Raw genomic sequence first — 21,602 nt, forward strand, 5'->3', positions numbered from 1 at the left:
GATTTTTCAAATAATGCGTTGCGCTAATGTCATTTTGCACCATTCACACTGGAAACTTTTTTCTTTTTAACCCATGTCCTGTCATGCAATTTGCAGCGGTTCTGAAAATAGAACTGACCACTCTCTCATACAGCGATCGCACCTTTCGAGGCAAACTTCTTAGACACAAAAATTCCACACATCTTTGCACAGGTGCAATAAAATGTATCCCCAATGCAACATTCGCAATTTGGTGACAGGCTGTGGGTGGCTTGGAAGACGAATCGTGTCAATGGCGGCCATTAACAAGGACCACACACTCTCCAGTCACAGGCGAGGCATGATGGATGATTATCTCAAGGTGTGACAGGTGCTGCAATAGTGGGGGTTCTCTGACTAACCCCCTCCCCCCTCTCTGTCTTTCTCTGCCTCTCTCAGCATATCTTGGTCAATGCTTTAACACCCCACTAACATGACTCTATTGACACACTCCAGATAGCGTCTGGTGGCTAATGAGTGTCTGAGTGCCTCTCTCTCTCGCTCTTTCTCTCTTTCTCCCTCTTTCTTTCTCTCACTGCACCTCATCTCCCTGTTATCCTCTTTTCACTGTCAGAGCAATACACTCTGGCCTTTCTCACACAGACACAAAGCCATCAGTGCTCATTGGCTCATAAACATATTTTGCACATTGAGTTCACCGAATAAAAAAAGTCTGGTTTATGGCCACAAAGTCTGTAATTTTTCGTATCTGTAACTCTGAGGTTATCGCGGTTGTTTTCCCTCAATAGAAGATAGAATGGGTTGGGAATAATTCAAACTCCCAACATATAGGTTTCATTAAATGCAATTCAACCTTTGTTTTACCAGCTCAGTCTCTTAAAAAAAACAAAAAAAAAAAACCATTTCAATACTAATGTGAGATGTAACACAAGAAGAGACATGTTATTAGTATTGGCATATTTGTGAGTCAGCACCTATTGAGTTTTAAACAATAATAAAAACTTCAGTTAATCCTGCAAGAAACAAATGACAGATTATTCAAGAAACAATTGTCTAATATTTTCCAAGTTTGTTCTGATTTAAGGGACTGAGTTGCTTGTGACCCCTAACCTTTAACAACAACAGTAGTTTACATAAAATCTGCTATATGAGCATGACACCGTCCTCACACATTGCTCCCCGGCTGCTTACAAGCTGCCCACTTCTCACCTTGGTGATGAGTTAAAAGCAGAGGTTCAGTTCTGTTGTATTCCCGTGGTGCAATGACAATACAGACCATAAAATAAAATAAATAAATAAATAAATAAGTTTAAAGAAAAGTACTGTATATTTGATTTGAAATATATATAGATTAATGACTTAAGAGTGAGCAGCTTGGTATAATGTAAGGACAACAAATACAGTGTTTGCAGCATATGAGACACTGGAAGGATGAGTTAAGATGTTATAACAATTTGCCATAGTGAAGAACAGACAGAAATTTTAAATTTTAGATCATTCATAGTCAAAATTCTGTAATCTAAAATCTTTGTTTATTGACTCTTGTCAGTTGTTGTTACACTATTTTGTATAACTTTCTTTAAGGTTTATGCAGCCGAGCCTGAAATCTTTTGGAAGCAAATTGCAGATAGGACAAATCAATAAATGACAATGTTTTTTTTTTCTTTTATCATGCAGTCAATTTATATTAATGGTTTCTACTGAAAAATTAATTTAAATTTAATTTATTTTCTTAACCGTGAAAAGGAATAGTTTTAAAACCTCAAGTTTTTGCTAATATGAATAAGAGAGGAATCATGTGAGATTCACCAAGGAAATTAATTTAAAGAACTTTTAGTGTGTATATTATACTCCCAATCTCCAGTGATGTCAGTACTTACTCATACATTTAAATTATTTTTTTATACTTTTGTTTAACTGTAAATTTCAGCAGTGGAGCAAAGTCAAGTTTATATGAGGCGAAGACGGATTATAGCCAATGAAAGCTGTCCATGAATCACACAGTGTAAATTTGCTTTGCGCCACTAAAACCACTCAGAACAGTTGACGGAATTGTTTCGTTCCTTGAAATATTCTGCCACTGCATAAAGGTTATTGTCATCGTGAATTTTAATGTGATTATTATTCATTTCAAGGTAGCTGATCAGTTTTCCAAATGCAAGTTCACATTTCATATCAAGTTACAGTGGGCTGTTTTAGCAAGTCAGACCTTAGTGCTAACTGGACGGTAGCCATCCTCTAGACAGCTGCCAAGAAGTGGGCTCCGAATCTTTGGCCATGTGGCGCTGTGCCTCAATCATTTTCTCTGCCAATGACCAAGGCATGTTCTCCCCGCACGGTGAAAGAGTTGCAATTCTCGTTAATTGTGCTGCATTCCTGAAAATCTAGTCTTACATTTTTAGCTTTGGCGACACAGGTCTAGAGAATATTTAAACTGGTCAAATTCTGCTTGGGCAGCATCTCACCACAAGTTTCTTTTTCTGTACATGGTTAAAAATGGGGAGAGAATCAAAATAGTTGTTTTCTTTATTTTTATCATGCAGCTCACACAGTGATGCTTTGGCACTTTTACACTTTTACTTAAGTGATATTATGCCATGAACAATCATTACATTTATTCATTCTGTCTTTTATCCTGGGGTACCAATTAGATTACATTTACTTCTCCACCAATGATGAATAGTTCTAAAAGTAAACTTTGTTGGATCCATTTTATCAAATTGGCGAGAAAATACTTACACTGCCTTTAAATTAACCACGAATATTATGTGCAGCTGCAAAATGTGGCAGTTTAGTTTAAGCAAATTCTTAACTACATAGGTAATTAACGAGATAATTAGCTACTTAACAGCTAGATTTTAAAATGTAAGGAGTCATTAAAACTGTTGTAGTTTTTGTGACTCTAACGCCATCGTTTACTTTATTTAAAGTAAGATGACTGGAATCAGGTTTAACCACAGTGTGGCACTTTTTAAGGTGGGTGGATGTTCTACTACAGGTGAAAAGTGTGGTGATTTTTTTTATTTTTCTATTCTGGAATCCAGAATTTCCACAGTTACAAACTTACATTTTTAAGTGGGTTTATAGCAACAATCTCAAACAAAGTCTAATCAATTAAAAAAACCAAGGATGATAACTTCAATCTAGTTTTTTTTAGTTATTGTCAATCTCAAGTTTAATTCACACTGAAAAACAAAATAAATAAATCAAATCTCTAATTAAACACAAGGAAAAAGTTGAAATAATTGCAATGGCCTATTTTGAAAAAAAAAGAAAGAAAGAAGGAAAAAAGAAATACGAAAACAGCCAATTAACATGGAGAAAAGACCAAAAATAACACAAATAAATACAATACGTTCATTAGACAATGTTGAATAATGGCTTTTAAGAGAAAGAAAGTGTTAATCCCCAGACAATAAGATCCTTCTGATACCTTCATTAAAGATTCTTCTCTGCACTGTATGCTAATGAGACATCTTAGTCATATTATTGTTTGGAAAGAGAATATAATTTCATCTCTCGGGTCTGAAGAAGAACATGGCAGGAGAACAGGAGGTTCTTCAGACTAGGCCCCATCAACCACAAACATGTTTGTACAGTAAGGTAGGATAGACGATAGATGGAATGATGGAAAAGAAAGACAGAAAGCACACTGCAGCAGAAACATAAAGTAAGATCATACAGTATTTTCTGGTCGTTCGCAGCTGGATTAAGCCATGAGGACAGACTGTGAAATAGGCAGGGCCCCCCACTCCATTTCCGACCCTCTCCCTGCAGGCTGACGGTATCTTCTCTATATCAATTTCACTGTTACTGCCCAAATTCCTAGTCTCTGTGAAATGGCCCAAATAGCGTTACAAATGGCGAGAGATAAAAGGGTTAAACTAATTGCAGTTAGATAGTAATAAAAAGTGATTCTTTTTATTCCGCCTCGACTTTGCAAGCCTGTCTCCTCTGTATGCTCAATAATGCCCTGCTGATTAAAGTTTCCTGGTCGATTTTCATTATTAAATGAAACATAGCCCCTGTGAGATGCAGCGCTGTTGCATATTTCAGAAGAAAGTGAATTGGACATGCTGATTTCGAGTTATCACTATCGAACGGTGGCATCCCTCACTGAAAAGACACATGCCCACAACTATCTCAATTATTCTCTATACTTAACGCGTTCTATTGTGTTCTGGATTTTCTTTTTTAAATCACTTCCATCAACGTGACCAATCTAGGGCCACATACTCTGTATGGGTAAATTTTCATTCCAATCACAGGAAACGCTGACACTGGCTTTGATTTTTGTGGATTCAGACTTTAATGCCGCATCTTTATCTTGAGGCTTTGTTCAAGGCAGTCAGTCAGACGTCGAGGAAAAAATTAGAAATGATAGCTGTCATCAAACTGTGCTTATCACAGATTCTGACTCCCAACTACAAAGGATTAGAAGCACGACATGTGTGGCTCGAAGCTCCTAATTCACTTTGTGGCCACTCAATATCTGCCCACGTGCTTTCAATACATGCTGTCACAGAATAATGCATTCAATAGTGCTATGTGGTGAAATAAAAAAAAAAAATATATATCACTATATGACAGGCAAATTTTTCTAATAAGTGTAAATGTACATCATTTACCACTGTGTGTGGATGACACAGGAGCCATTTGGTCCTTAGAAAAACAAAGTCTAAGCAACCTACGCCGCACACTGTGCCCATGCAGTGAGTGTTTATGTTATTCCGGGGGAAAAAAAATCCATTATGTCAAAACTAATTTCCTGTACAGGGAAACTAAACAGGACCTGTCTGAAGAGGGAAGAGAAAACGGTGAACATGGCACTTTGAAAAATTGATTCAGCTTCCCAGACCACCACTTAGTAATGAGTTAGAGATAGAAAATGGCTGGATTCTGTTTATTATGCCCAGGTATAATACACTATGTCTGTACATCGCTCATTAGTGGTAGTGGACAGGAGAGGAGTATCATCTTTTGCTGGTTAATTTACTTGAAGCCTTATTTAACAGGTGAATTAGCAAAGAGAGTTTTAGGGTCATTCTACATTTGTACTTATTCTAGTATTTACATTAATTTCACACAAATTTCTACAGGTTAGCAATTAACCTGCATAGATTTTCCTGACAGTTGTCATATTAGTAATTCCATTGTTTGGATGAGTCATAATAAAAACATTATCATGTAATCCTTAAAAATGTTGATCTAACTTGATCAGCCCCAATTTATTGTAATTGATTCACCTTCCCAGTGATTAATCAAATAAAAAATAATCATTAATTATATAAACACACTGTATATGTTAGAATGATAAATTACTATTGTACACATTTTTATTTCTATACTATATTGCAGTTAGGGTTAGTATTATATGACACCAATTCAACCCTGTGTTCAATTTGAAAATATTTTTTTAATATTTATTATCATTATTATATTTTATTTCATTTGTTTTTCTTCAAATTTTATATGCCTGACCTACTTACCGCTCTGACACTTAGGTCATAGCCTGCTTTTGGTTTGCAACCCACAACAAAGGAGATGTCATAGTGCAAACAAATCAGGAACTTACCTAGCTCAAATAAACTTTTCAATAGTTCCCTAAACAGAACTAATGACCTTGAAAGGAGAGCAAATTAGCAAACATACAGAGCCATCTGTGTGCCCCGCAGGCAGGAGAATTATTCCGTCTTTGCCAAGGTAGTGTAATGAAGCTCCTACATTTTACATGCAAATCTCTGCCTAATCTTACTGCTCTCCCTGCCAACATCTCCACCAAATAAATATATAAAACCCAATTATGATTTAATTAATAGAAATCTACCATTCCGTGGAATTGCTACTTTGGCTGGATCGATTCGGAGATTTGAGCGTATTAGTTGCACTGTTGAACCTCTATGGCTTCACAGTGCAGCCTCATCAGCTCTTCGCTCTTCAAACAGGCCCCCTAGGCAGAACAGTAAGGCATCCTGAGGTCTAAGCACCACAAACCCACCGACCCTTGCAGCTGAAGCAAGATAAACTGTTGGGATACCGCTGTCATCCGTGCTGGATTCCCCTTCTCGTTTTTTTCCCCTCTATTACAGATGAATAGAAAAGATATTTGAAGTCATACTCGCTTGAATGACCTCCCATGAGCTCTGCTTCCTCATTCCTTTGTGTGTTTGTGTGTGTGTGTGTGTGTGCGCGCGCGTGCGTGTGTGTCTCTGTCCGCCCTCTTATTCTCTGTCAGGATAAAGACAGTAGACATGCTTCATTAGTCTCTCAATGGCAGGGTGTGGAGTTGACAAAGGCTGGGGGGCGATTTCAGTGAATCAGCCCCCAACCTTTGTCAACTCCACAAACACACAGGTAAATAAATGCACCTGTGTGCAATAAATGCAAACCGTTGCCTATACAACCAGACTCAATCAGGCCCCCACTGAAGTTGGCACAGTCTCAGACTGGCTGTAATCTACAGCATGTGACTCATTCACTCAATCAGATGCCAGATAAGCAGGGTGACCATACTTCTGTGACTTCCACCTTGTATGAGTCAGTAAAGTAAGTTGTTCCAGGTCCAATTTCTTGATGGCATATGTGGCGCAAAAAAAATCCCCCACACACAAGGCATTAATGCAAACACATATTAATCTACTTAAAATTTCACACAAACTTTATTCTGGTCTGGTTTTTGGAAGTCGTCCACTGAGTGCCTCTTGGCTGCCTCTCTCCCTGCTAATGCAGGCCATACACAGGCTTGGCAACCAGTGAGCTGGCCTCTGCCATGCCAGTCAAGTGTCTGACCATACAAGGACGCGCCTTTGTAGCCATCCCCCTCTCCTGTCCTGTCCTCCACCCTGTGCAGGCCTGACCTGCGAACCCTCTGCCCTACAGACTAAATGACTGGCTTTACCCTAAAGGCAGAGTGGAAGACATGACAGACAATGGAAGAAGTGCAGAGAATGCAGGAAAACACACGACATGCCTGTATAGATCTGTAATGTTGGGCTAGTGTCACTGTGACTTTATTTCTGTCTCTATGACACATTGTCACTACCAATCCCACATAGCTTTTCTCTCTATACACATTCTCTTTATTTTATCCTCAATAGGAAAAACCAGCCCCTCAATCCCTGCTTTGTATCTGCTCCTTGCTCCTGTCTCAAGCCAGGGATCCAATGACTGATACAGAGTGATTTTTCTTTTCACCGTGGACCGTGGGGATCGGAGAGCAGCTATCAGGCTCTTTCAGTCTCTCCACTGTGGATGGCGATAGCAGGATCCTAATGGGCCTGTTCTATCAGCCAGCGCCTGGTCTGTGCTCTGAAGAAGACAAGCAGAGGGAGAGTGTGAGAGAAGGAGAGTGAGAAAGAGAATGTATGTGTGTTAAAGAAAGAAAGAGAGAGAGAGAGAGAGAGAGAGAGAGAGAGAGAGAGAGACTGATCATTCTGACGCCTCTATCTGATAGCACTGGAGAGGTCCCCTGTCAAATGATACAGTACAGGAACTTGTCTTTCTCCCTCTGTCTCATGATGGTTTTCCAAAAAGTCGGAACACTCCCTGAAAATCCAATCAAACTAAACCATGTAGTTTGGCAACATACACACGTACAAAACATAAACAAAGACGTCTATTTTCTTAACATAAGTGCAATTAAGAGGTTCTGTGTTTATCAGGTTTACTAGTAACTGATGGGTGTAAAGGGAGCATACACTAAGGGCCTAGTCTTATGTGAAGAAAAAAAAATCCTTGATAGTAAGTGTACATCAGACACAAAGGTATGACACATGTGCTACTGTATATAAAAGAATAGTTTTATTCTACCTTTTTATGGTGGGTGATGCTTGTTTTTGTAGGGCTGCATTTCCAAATTCCAGATTTTTGCTTTCAAAAAGTGTACTCTTTTCAGTACTTTTATTGTATATCTTTCTCCTGCTGCCTTCTGTTAAAACTGTGCTACTAATTACACCACACATTAGGTGTAGCTTGATATTTATGGAAAAACAAACACTTGGCGACTGCTTCCAAAACTTAAATTGGTATGCATCTTGCTATCTGATGCACCTTTACACCTTACCCATTTTAAGTGCAATGCTGTAAATGCAAAACTTGACAAAATGCTGTGTCTGTATCCCCTCACCAGCACAGAGACAGCTACTTATCCCCCCATATACACCTTCCACCCACTCTTTTTCTTCTCACTTTGCAGCAATTATTAGGAGGTAATAGATTTGCAGTGTTGCCATTCGTTGATCCAATTACTAGGATCTCTATTAGCAATTAACTTCTAGCTAAAAATAACAATAATGCCAATTACATGCACACTTAATCACATAATCAGCATATTCTGTCACTACACAGTTATTGTGATTACCTCTATGTTTCATGAAATGACTTGCCAAAGGGACGAGAGAACATCAGTAACCATTTTGATTACATGAGAATTACAGATGCAGTATCGCTAGGATAATGAGTGGACCAGAGAGGCCATTCTGTGCTTCCCTAAATTGATTTCTGTGGAAGACAAAAGGACTGATCTTGGTTTTGCAAGTAGATGGACTGCAAATTAATTGTGAAAAATTAAGATGACAAATGTCAAATATTTGGGTTAGCTACATTGACTACTAGTTGTCTTAAAAAAACATCCTAAAGCACAGATAAAAGACACATCTGTATTTGGGTTACAAACATCTAAACGTACATCAGTCACCACGGTCCCATGCCGAGGATATGATAGCCATAAAAATCTCCTTCACACAAGTGAGATCAGTGAATGTTACATAAACTGTTAACATTCCTAAGAACCTCCTGAAATGGAATACACTGTTAAATTATTATTTTTATAGATTTGAAAATATATTTCAAATTGCCAATTTCCTATGTTCTTTTGTGCACATTTACAGCTCATATATCCTAGAATAGCATTATACTATATTGCAATATTATGCTTTCTTGCTTCCTTGTTTTTGCTTAAAATACCCAGGGGATGGCTTTAATATTTCTAATCTGGTCCAACTTGGGACTTTCCTTGTCCCAACAGTTTGCATTCTAAACATGGGAGATACTAGAGGACACAAGTTGACAGGGACAATTGATGGCCTGTTTACAGTGATGAAAAGCCAATGCATAAATTTTGTTGCAACGATTACTGTTCTCTCCAACTCCTTGATATTGTGACATTCAGTTTATCACATAAGTTTTATCTTGTAAATGTTTCTGTTCCAGTATATGGCTGATGTGAAACCATGGTCTTGCCGGTCACAAATAAAAATTAAATATGCAAAAAGCAAATTCTCTCATAATATCTTTTATGGGTTTTGAAGAGTGTGATCTGGGACAGAGTCATTGTATATTTGAGCAATGCTGCGTGTGAAAAGAGTGGAGTAAAGCTGTGTCTGGAAGTGTGTACATCTGTCCGGAAAGTGTCTCTTTACACGGGCTACTGTATGTGTCAGTAGCAGCAGCAGCCATGTAGGCACCCTGCAGGGATTCTGGGAGTGAACCTGGTGTGTCTACATTGGTGTCTGGTGTCCCTGCCGTAATGACCAACAGGTGTGTTCTATTGTTAGTGCACTGTAGTGACAGGGGGAGAGTGCACCACCATACACGGCTACAAGCAATTTTGCGAATGAGAGTGTGAGCGCACGTTAGCCCACATCATATCCTCCACCTTTTTCTTAGCCCTGTCTCATTAGAGTCATGTGTTCACTGTACGGACCAAATGCCGCGTCTGTCTCTGTTTTTGGCCTTTCACTCAATTCACATGCCCTGGTAACAAAAGATGCTTGGCTGAAAATTTAACCAGAACCAAAACCTTTTTCTGTGCCTGAAATGTGGCCTTTGATTAAGGCCTAGCTTTGAACACCATGTGAGGGGTGTTTATGCCAGATACAACCTTCCAAGAAGCCACTGGGGTAAAACTTTTGGGAATGTTTATCATCTGCCTTTGGAATGTGGATATGCTGGGAAAAACATTCCTGGTGGCAGGGTTAGGATTTTTCGGGCCCAGACTTGTATATGACCAGACCAGTCTGATGGTTGCATCTGTCCAAGAGGTCAAACTCTTTGTAGGGCACGGTGGAATGCTAAAGGCTGTGCACAGATCCACCCGTAACACACACTCACAAAGAAGTTGGTCTCACTCTGTGATTTAATGCAAAATCCTTTCTTTTGTTTGTTTTAAGAATACAGTCACACCCCAAAAAAAAAGCCCAGAGATGGCTATATTCTTCAAACAAACAAGCAATACTTCCGCGCAACTGCGTAAACCTACCACATAGAAGCATTTTCGTCCTTCATCTATCACCCCATGCTGCCACATTTTACTGAAATATACTGGTTTGTATTTCAATTTATTTTTTTCCTGAGATGTGAAAACTATACTTGGTTCATAGACCATTAGAGGCAGTGTGGGGGAGCGCTGTGGTGAGGGCCAGCAAGGCAGGACAGGAAAGTGGGTTGTGAGACCAGGAAGCCGACAGTGCTGGAGTAAATGAGGTGGCAGTGTGGCTTGAAGCTGGAGTGAGAGTGGAGAAGAGAGTCGGAGGCGGCAGCAGGGCACTGTATTGGAGCAGTAAGATGGTGTGGTGGCACTTTTCAGGCAGATAGACGAGCAGAGCCCACTTTCGAACAAGCAGAGTGGGTCTAGTGACTGCAAATAGTAGTAGAGATTTGGTCGTCTGCCTCTCCAGTCCAGCTGACTGTCCTCCTTCCCTCTCTCTCTCTCTCTCTCTCTCTCTCTCTCTCTCTCCTCTCTCCCCCTTTCTCTCTCTCTCTCTGTGTCTGTCATGTGCTGTGTGCTTGAGACACACTCCGTCATTCAAAAGGGGAAGGTTATTAATAGACCCTGAGCAAACATGGTGAAGTGTAAAAGTTTCCAAAGGGCTGTGCCGTGGGCTAGAATTTCATAATGGAATAATAACATGTATGGATTATTACACATCCTCTTTATTTGTCTGTAATGATATTAGCCTTGGCTAAAAATGTCACTCATTATGAGTGGCAGCTTGAAACATTTTATGGTTTGTCGCTTTGTGGAATTGTTTGATTTGTTTTAATATGAGGGTCATACGGCTGAACACTGAAGCTGTGATAATTCAGTTTTTGACAGCCGGCAAAATGGTAAAAGAATGGGAGTGTCCAGTAAAACGCTGTAATGAAGTAGGAGCGATTGTTGTGGTTATTAGAGCTCAGTCACCTTATCCATCTCTAAAATCACCACTTACACCAGACTGGGGCAGATTAAATGAGCAGAGAAATATTTCATAAGCCTCCAAAAGAATCAGAGGAATTTCCTATTCGCCAGAAAGCAGTAAGTTTGTGCACAAATGTCATGCTGTCTGCGTGGTTGTGTAAAGTAATAGCAGTTATTTTGCTTGCATCATTTAAAGCAAAGCATTATTCAACATAATGCAGTGTATGATTAGATTTAGACAAAAAAAGAAAAACATAAGAAAATAGTTGCTACTGAAAAGTCAGCACCTGTGGTCCAGTTAAAGTGCTCACAGGCAAGGTTATTGTTCCTAGTTCGGCTCAATTCGTTCAAGGGCAGGCAAGTTTCAATGAACCCCGCTGTCTCACTTGTGGTGTGATGTAGAAATTCAGGTTCATCCTGGGTCCAGAAATCTGAGCAGGAAACCAGGAACGCTTAAAAATGTTTTACCTAAACTCAAACCCATTTATCATGTAAAATGTGTGGCCTTGACCTCTGCTGAAAATGCTGGCAAAGTAACAAGAAGAGTAAAGAGAAACACTGTTTATTTGACATGTTCTAAGTTCTAAGAGCCATGCATTTAACCTGTAATTAACTGATGTCATATGATCTTGAAAGAGTTTGAGGCAACAATACAATCCTAACAACCCTAAAGGTTAGTTTCGGCTCTGTTGTCTTGTAGCATGTGGTTTAAAGTCTAAGTAAGGTTCTAGACATCGTGGTACATTAATCTAAATATGATCCTGATCCAAACCATACTGACGTTTAGAGAGAAGAACAGAGTTTTATTCATACTTATCAACACTTGTCCATTACAGAAGACTGCATTTCATATTTCATAGTCACACGGTACAAAGGTTTGTTATAAACCTATAGACACTGGGTTTTGTTATAAAATATATATAAAGTTCAGTTTGGAAGACAAGCTAGAGTTAAAGGTTTTATTGTCCAGAGCAGGCCAGCAAACATGAATGAGGTTTAGCTTTTTTCCCCTTAAACAGGGGCAAGAAGCTCTGTCGTTGTCTGACCACAGGAATCTGGCCATCGAGGCCAGTCGCTCTGATGTGGGCTGCCACCACAACCTCGTGCATTCCAGAGCACACAAACATGTTGACCAAACGAGACTCATCAATCCAGATTATTCCAACTCCTAAACAGCCAGGCTGTTTTTCACTTGTTCCCTTTCACCAAACCACCTGCCCATCAGCCCAATATGGTTTTCATAAAACTGACATAACTCTCAACATCACATTACCTTCTGCTGGGATTCACTATTTTTAAACCAGTGCTAAGAGTTAAAGGCTTATAATTCTGTACTTAAACTTTTTTTTTTACTTAATTACGTCAAATTTTATTTCTAATGCTCATTGAATCTAATTCAGAATGACCTGCTTTGACTCTATATTGAGTTTGGATTTGTTTCGTGAAGTGAAATGTTCTCCTTGGCTTTCTCTAGCGTTGTCAAAACAATTATACGATGAGTGCAGATGATACTTGAACTACAACAAACAGAAATATGTCAGTGCTGATGTTGATTAAGGTAGCTGCATAGGGTCAGTCTTCCTCCATCAGCGAGCGTCAGGTTTATGTGATGACTCTCACATCGGGGTGTCTGAGTTCTAGCATTCCCATTCCTCTTTCAATTTGATAGCTAATCAATGAGGGGCCTGGAGGAGGACCAGCTGAGTTCAGATGAAAGGAGCCTAATTGAATCTGACAATAATTTTCACATATTTCTTTTCTCCTGTCTAAGATGCCATTAGCGACATGGCTATGATAATAGTTGCCATGACAGCATGAGCAATGCTCATTAATGACCCGGCTAGTGGTAATGTTCTAGGCCATATTTCCCCTTCATGCCTCTCTGTTTCCTTTCTTCCTGTTTAAAACCCTCTTCCCTCCTCTATTTTCTATTGTAGTTTCCATCATTTTTAAAACACTCAGGAAGAAGGATTTTTTTTTTCAGTAAAATTGTACTGCTTTGTTTTTCTATAAAATTGGACATGGTGAGATCTTAAGTGTTAAATCTCCATGTGCAATAAACTCACTTTAAACAAGAGGTCTGGGGACAATTTTTGTTGTTGATATAATCCACCAACCACAGTCTCCACAGCAAAGTGGCACATGTGGACAAAAGCTTCCATACGTGTTCTATTCTTATGCTGCTAGCGCAACAGGGCAAAGTCGATGCAAAACAAACATCTGTTGTGGACAAGGCTGTGTTTTCGGTGTGGTCTGGAGCCGCATAACGAGATCCATGGACAATTTCCCAAGAGAAGTGCAGGGACAAACACCTCTTTTGCTCAGGACAAATGTTTCTGGGGGGGACTGCGTCCGTCTGCGCTGACTGTAAACATGAGGGTGTGAAGAACCAATGTCACATGTGAATGGTGGGGGACTTCCGGCACTGAGGGCAACCACAGAGGCTTTCTGTGGAGTGAGGCAAACAGCTGTACTTATACGCACAAACATGCACACACGCACGTATTGTTGATGCTTTGAAACTTCTGCTCGTCACAACAAAGGAACCAACATAAGGTCAGGTAAAAAGTAAGGAACCTTAGCCAACACATACTGAACTTAGGCATTGATTGTAGGGAACTGAACTGAACAGATACATTAGCAGTAGGAGCTACTGCCTTGCCAGTAAAAAGCAATCACATGTGCCAAATTGGGGAAGTGAGAGTGTGTGTCTCTGAGTGTACTTGAGCACTGGAAGACCAACATTTTTAAATAGATCAACACCTTGGAGATCAACTATGATGAAACCACACAAAGAGTGTGGTACTGCAGTCAAACTGACAAAAAAAAACTTTTAGCGGTGGTTTTAATTGTGGTTCAGATTACATAAGGAAGGATGAGGGACATGAAGAATCTACTATACCTTCACTGCATTCATTAAGTTGAGAAAATGACCAGATCTTAGTTTTTAGCACACACATAGCAAATTGAAGTGTGAATGAAGTCGATCCAAATGTTAAAACTCTTAATGTGCTCTAATACACAGTCTATACACATGTTGTTATTTACACATGCTGCAAGAAAATGTTTTAGTTTCTGAAACAGCCCAAATTTAAAATATCAACTCAACACTCAGCATGTTTATGGAAGTTTTCACTTCAGGTCAGCCACTCAGCTTGAGTCTGAATTGAATTGCTATATATTGGAGTTATACTTATTTTTACCCATATAGATAATTCCATCATTCTGATTAGTCCCAAATAAAAACAGGTGTGAAACACACATCTACCTGCTCTTATTTATTACAGAAAGTATTTCGTCATGTTGATTTATTTAGGTCAATCACAATTATTTATGATAATTATGATCATAATTAATCATAATTATTTGTGATTAATGCAGTGTTACTTAGTAATTAATCTGATTTTTAAAAGCCCTAATGTATATATTGCATCCTTACATAATAACCGTATGCAATAATAATGCCCGGTCAAAGGAAGAGCTACTTTACTTTTATCATCTGGTACAAGCTTCCTTTTTGTTTGTTTTTTTTCCCTTTTTGGAGATGCCTCTTTAATTTCTTTTGGAGCCAATTCAAACTTAACATGTTAAACAACTTTATTGTTTAACCACAACTGACATACCACCAGGCCTGTGATAGCTGTGGCCTTCAGAAGCAAAACCCTGCTGTAGTCAACTCATTTATCTGTTTTACACATTGTGACAAACCTTTAGAGGTTTTTGTTCCAAATTAAAGATGAAAAATGCCTCTAATTTTTAAATTTTTAAACAAATTAAGTTTCCAAATTGCGGTGTCAGTGTCATAAAGGTGGAACACTGTATTTAAGCCCTCCAATATGCAAAACAAGCATTGATGCAGATGTCTCACTGCTTGATTGAATGCATGTTTGAAACCCCTCTGTTGGAAATGTTATGTTATTGAAAATGAAAACAGTTTGAAGATGGCTGGCAGATTCCATGGGTCCTGAGGTTGTTTGACATGCTGCATCCAGTCAAATTAAGGTTAAAGCAAGGTAGATGGAATCTATCAGAGCTCAACTATGTCTCATCAGATGGAACAAGCAGCTGCAGGGCATGCTTTATCTTAGACTCTTCATTCACACACACACCCACACACACACATCCATGTACACATTACGCCACATCCCCGTATCTATGTAGACAAGTGCATAAACACAACTTAAAATTCACCATGTCCTCACATTTTCTGTGCATCTGCCTTAATTCTGACCCTGCAGACATACTTACAATAATCCTCATTTTATAGCAGTAAGAAAAACGAAATGAATCTGTGTGATTTACCGAAAGATACAGTACTAACCAGAAATACAACACCAAACACAATAAAAATAACATGCCACAAAATGTAAAAAAAGAAAAATTACATTTTCAGATCCCTATTTCTGAAGTGTTTTGGTCAGTGATGGAATTCACAGGATTCTGACTGGCTACTGACACTCACATCATTTTCTCTGTAGTACAGAAAATAGAAAAAAAAAATCAAAAACAGAGACAGGCAAGGGGAAGTGAGACAGGAAGTGCAGATGTAAAGGAAGCTGCAGCAGACATGCCCATCGTGGTTCGCTTTCCTGTATATTCACGATGAGTCACCAATACACTGCACTGATCCAGAAAAAGAAAGAAAATACTGAAACTTAAGAGGTGGAAGAATGCAAATTGAACACTGGAAATGATGTATGTGTATTAACTACAGATAGATCGAGCAACATGCCAAAGCACAAACTGTGTGGTACAGACAGCATGTACAACGCTCTAAGTTGGTCTTCATTGTCTGGTAATCTCTGAAGTGATGTGTTTTGACACTTATGTCAGAGCAGCTGGACAGAGAGTCGGGGGTTTCCAGCACACGCTTGAAACCCTCTGAACACATTCAAGTTCAGACCAAAAACCAGACAGACAGACAAAAGGACATTCACACTTTCCACCCACCCTACCACAACCTCGCACATCATGAAGAATACACTTCCTCCTTTTCTCTGCAGACTTTAGTACCGCAAATCCCCAATACACTGCAGCCAAGCCACACACAAGCCACTAATGTGGCCCGCTGATGATCACGAGCATAGATTTTAAAATGTCTTTAATTGTACATTTTTACTAACAGCACAATGATGTCAACATGCTTTGGTGTCACAGTAATGTGTGATAAAATTATGTTTAGTGGACAGGGATATTTGTGGCCACTCACAATACACAGATCTTATATATTTACATTTGTGCAAGAAGACCTGTGGTGGGCGCTCCTTTTAAACCTAACCTTGACAACTACTACTAATATTACTTTTATGATGATTTCAGACTTTAATAATTTTCTGTTTTTGTCCATGTTTAACGCGTAACTCAGATTTAAACTTATTGTTGCATTTTTAGAAGGCATGCCAATGTTTATTTTTTTTAATTTTTCATATTCTACAATGTCTTTGTGTCTGTTTTGCCACATCCAAATGTTTTGAAGGATAAACCTCGGATCATTACAATTGCCAGCTTTATTAATTAGCTCTCACATTTTTATGCTGTATTTTTCTGCAGCATTATCCAAGTGTTAATAATGAAATCAGACATCCTGTGATAGTAGCAATCAAATGCATTCATATCATGTTCGCAACAATATGAACCAAGTAAAGTAAGAAACTGGACAAAAAGCCATTAAATCTACTAAATGCATCTGTCCCACTGAATGTCTTTTGTTTAACTGAGCAAATTAAATATCAGTGCTGAGGCCAGAGCAGCAAAGTCAGTTAATTATATTCAATAAATCTTGTTCCAAACTGCCCTCCAGGGGAGGAAACGGCTGGCGGGGACAGAGGGACAGAAGTAGCACTTGGTATTTGTTATTTTACCTTTAACAGATTACGTACGCCGACTTGTCAGTCCTCATCCGGTCGGGCATGTGAAGTGAACGGAAAACGTCTACACACCGTCGGTCACTGCTTCTGTTTGCCTCCTTGTAGCCCTGGGGGGTAACAGGCGCTAATCAGTATTCCGCAAAATGCTTTGTAATTGGCTGTGTTTACCCTGCTTTAGCATGATTGCATGCCTGATTGGGTTGTGGCAGAGCATTTTGTCAAAAAAAAAAAAAAAATGTTGTTATTGTCTTTGTTTTCACCAATAAGTCACTGTGGAGAGTTGACACTTGAAATCAGACTTTGATTTAGATAGGATTTTATTCACATTACCTTCACTAAGAATGAAAAAGTCCTAACAATGACACAGGGCTAAACTTTAAGACTGAGCATTTATGCTGAATATGTCACATCGGCCACAAAAACACATGAAGAATACATTAGAAGAACGAACAACATTGGGTTTTGACTGTGCTGAGGTTGGAGGCTCACATATGCAGATTGTGTGGCCTCTGAGGTCTGTCCATACATCAGGGGTTTGGAACACTCAGCCCTTGATAAATTATCTTTGTACCGTGGATTACTGGTGTCCAGGTTCTGAGCTAGTGTTCTGTCGAGAGATACTGTAGGTATGCAGTGTGTGAATTATGTTCACAATCAAAAATTCAGGATTTCACTTGACCTTGCAGCCATTTGTCTTTTATAATGCAAAAATACTAAAAGAGCAAATAGCAAGATATGTTTGTTTGCACAAAGCCACTTAAAAATGGAAATATTCCTGCTTGTTTGCGAATGAATATGGAGGACAGTAAAAAATGTGCACAGCATGTCCATGTTCATGTTGCACTTAGTCTTCAGGGAACTTTGTTTTCAAGAACCAACACAAGCAAGTTTGTCTTCTTCCAAAAAACAAATAGAAATCAGTAGCACTGCTTCTTCTGAGACTTTCAAACATTTTGCTTCACAAGAGGTTCTGAATGTTTTCCTCCCAACACCCTGTTTTTTTTTTTTTTTTTTTGTACAAAACTGATATGTGTCTTCGGGGTATATTTTCATGCTGTCAGTTAACGCTGCATTTGAGAGATGTTCTAAGTGAAAACAACTTGAACTGCACGTTTCCAGAGGCTGTCAAATGTTTGAATTGGGAGCTCTGAAGGAGGAAAGGTGGGGTAGAACTCTGATGGGATTTTGCCATGAGGTAAATTGGCAAAAAACCAATGATGGAGGGATGTCATAGAGATGTTCCAGAGGTTGGTTTTAGGGGTGCAGTGAGTAACCCAGACCGATTCATGAGAGGGACATAACTCCACTGGTTCTGAACCGGCAGCACTCAAAATCGGATCAATGAGTAACTTGAGGCCTACAGCAGAGGTAAAAATAGACATTTGGGATCTGAAACAATGTGATTTAAAATTTTGCTTCACATTCTAGTAAGTGTTACATTGTTTGTGTATGGGTTGTAAAGATAGTCCATTCAGCTGATGTTCAGTGAAATTACTCTGTCAATACAGGTCAATTCATACCATTAAACATTTACAAAGCTTCCCTGGCATGGTCCTAATTTGGAGATTATGAGTGCAGTGAAAAAGATTAGATGATAAAACCATAAATGTACACTCACGCAGCTGAGACTTTTTAAATAAAAACCTATGAGGTGGGCAATGAAGGGGATTGTTGGTGAGTAATCCACAGAGAGTATTTATGCTCATTATTCAAATTAACCCCATCCAAGTGTCTCTCTGCGTCTGCTCTATTGCCGTTGTGTAATTGGGTTGTTACTTAAAACAGGAATTATTTCTTCTTGGCTTTTTACCTCTGTTGTTTTTATTGTGCCCCATACTGCTGAAATTGGTGAAGGTACCTGCAGAGGTGATTTGCAAAATTACCCAATTTCCCCCCACGGGCAACAATTCAGATAGAGTTTCTCTGCTTTTATTTTTACCAGTTTTAGAGATCTAAATTGGAGAACAATAACGCAAACAAAACTTTTGAAACCACTTTTCTTAAGTGATGTGTAGAATCTCATGCTGACCCTTAACCTGTTCATTTGATCTGACATTAGTGGGATTTGGTGCAAAACAATTGGCCAACCAATTCGCACCAGAGATGTCCAAACATATGATTCTGAATCCTTGTTGTTCTGTGCTGAGTCCTGTTCAGAGTCATGTTAACACAGACCCTGCTCTTTAAACACTGCTCTTAAAACATCAAATATTTTTGTAGTGTCAGCGGCCTGAGAATGGCTCCTCATTACTGCACAATATGTACTGTTCAGCCTTAACACAGAAAAGCAATAAGAGAATAAGAAAAGCAGGATGCTGGAGGAGAACCACATAGTAAATTTAGGAAAAAACTTCTCCATCCTGCCACCGCTTGTCTGGGGCAGAAGGGCTCTAATTGAGAGAGGAACCAAGTTAACTCACAGCCTTCAACCAAACCACCCCTATGCCACCGGCCTGCTGTTTAAACCCCTTAAAAATTAGACAGCAGAGACCAGAAGCATGGCTTACATTACCACTGTACCTGTGAAACCAGGGCAGGCCTCATATGCCTGAATGGAAACGCTTAGGCAAATAAAAGCAGACTGACCTGTCTACACTCTCTTTCTGCCCACAGATGGATGGTGAAAGGGAACATGAGCCGCTACAGCAGAGGCTGGCAAAACAGTTGGTGGGTTTCCCTTATGGGCCCCTATAGTGTCTAAAGTGTGGTTTAGTACACGCAATCGGAAAGTTTAGCTGGTTTGAGGAGTTCCTGTTGGACAGAAGGCCTTGGACAGAGAGAACAGCAGATACTAAATATCAACCAGTGAGAAGAAAAGGAACTAAGATAGACAACCTGTTCAGAGTCCAATGTTTGCAAGTTGGGACATGTTTTAAAATAGAATAGAATAGATTAGAATAGAATAGCCTTAATTTTAACTGCATTTTCTTCAATTCTCATTGTGTTCAATTGTCATTGTGTTACAATGACAATTGAAGAAAATGCAGTTAAAATTAAATCAATTAATATTTATTGATGACTCATTTGACCTCTTGTTTAACATTAAACATTAACATTTTTACTCACCTGTAGCTAGACGCAGACATATATATATATACATAATATAAGTAGCCCTTTCCTGGAACAGTGTCCTTTTGTAATGTACTTTTTTCTCTTGATGTGAGAGAGGAGAGCTGTGATTCATCTACGGGGAGGGGGCTTCCTCCACTTTGTCTACATAAGGTGGCGGAAATGGGAGAAATGATTATCAAGGGAGAGAAAGGAGAAAAACCTAACGAGAGGAAATAATCTCGACGTAACAGTCATTTAAATGTCTGTTTCACATCATCCTGGTCAGGCCACATGACACACTCCGTCAAAAGATGTTTTTTTTTTTTTAACCAACACCCGTTCAACATACATTCAACATAAATTTATATATTTATATATATTTGTTACTATTAATATTTATTTTTCTTACTACTCGTATTACTACTACTACTACGTCTACCATTACTTATAATATTAATTTAAAATAAAAATACTTTTATATAATATTATTATGTTATAAGGCCATAGGAAGCATCATCATGTGAATACAGCATTGAGCCTGTTAAAATGTACAAAACCGAATTTTGTTAATACAGTATTTTATGTAGGGCCATTACCTTGTGTTATCTTTTTACACATGCCCTAAAACTGTTCTTTTTGCACGTTAAATAAGATGCCCTGCAGTCATGAATTGAACCGCTGCCTCTGCCACTGTTCACCCTGCCTCAGGCCGTGTCTTCTGAAGACCCATTTGTTCACACTAAAGCACAGCAGGTGTTACAGCAAAGTGAAAGGTGGAAATGTAGCCACTGTCTGTGCTGTGCGACGTATTTATTGAAATGCTTTCGATTTCCCAGCCAAAAAGGCTGCAATTTGAGAACTGAATGTTTATGATGTACAACAGCTGGTCGCTCCTGTTAGACATGAGCAGAAGCGGCAGAAAATACACACATTGGTGGGAAATGTAAGCCTGCGTGACAGAAAATATGTCTACAGCCTGTTCTGGAGCAGAGATTATTCAGCTCCATGCTTTCATTTCTATGCCTCTAATGCGCTTATAGGTGTAAGGCAGGTTTCATTTACAGTACACCTGTTCCAACTACCAAATCTGCTCATTGTTTCAATGCAATCCTTCGCCAATAATAAAGTGGGAGCCAATCAAAGCAAATAGACCACAGGATCTTTAGCGTGTAATTGGGGATCTGTGTAATCGTTAACCTTGGCTCAGTGTAGGAAGTTAATGAATCAAATCAATACCTCTCTCTGCTGATCCATAATTATTTGAAAAGAGATGAAAAATTAAACAGGCCGAGCCTATGAGGTTATCATGCCATGCAATTAGTCCGCCGGAGGGAGATTATGTTACCTAGATACCATTGGGGAAGTGTAATTTCTCTTGCAGATGGAGCTTTTTTTTTTTTTTAATGAAGAGTGCAATTACCTAAATAGGTCAGCCAAAGACACGCTGCTGGTGTTGCCGCTGCCGCTGCTGTTGCTGCATCTCAGCATACCTGAGAGGAAGCTTCTGGAGAAGAAGGAAGAAAAGG

This window comes from Cynoglossus semilaevis, chromosome Z (genome assembly GCF_000523025.1).
Source record: "Cynoglossus semilaevis isolate Cse_v1.0 chromosome Z, Cse_v1.0, whole genome shotgun sequence".
Taxonomy (NCBI): Eukaryota; Metazoa; Chordata; class Actinopteri; order Pleuronectiformes; family Cynoglossidae; genus Cynoglossus; species Cynoglossus semilaevis.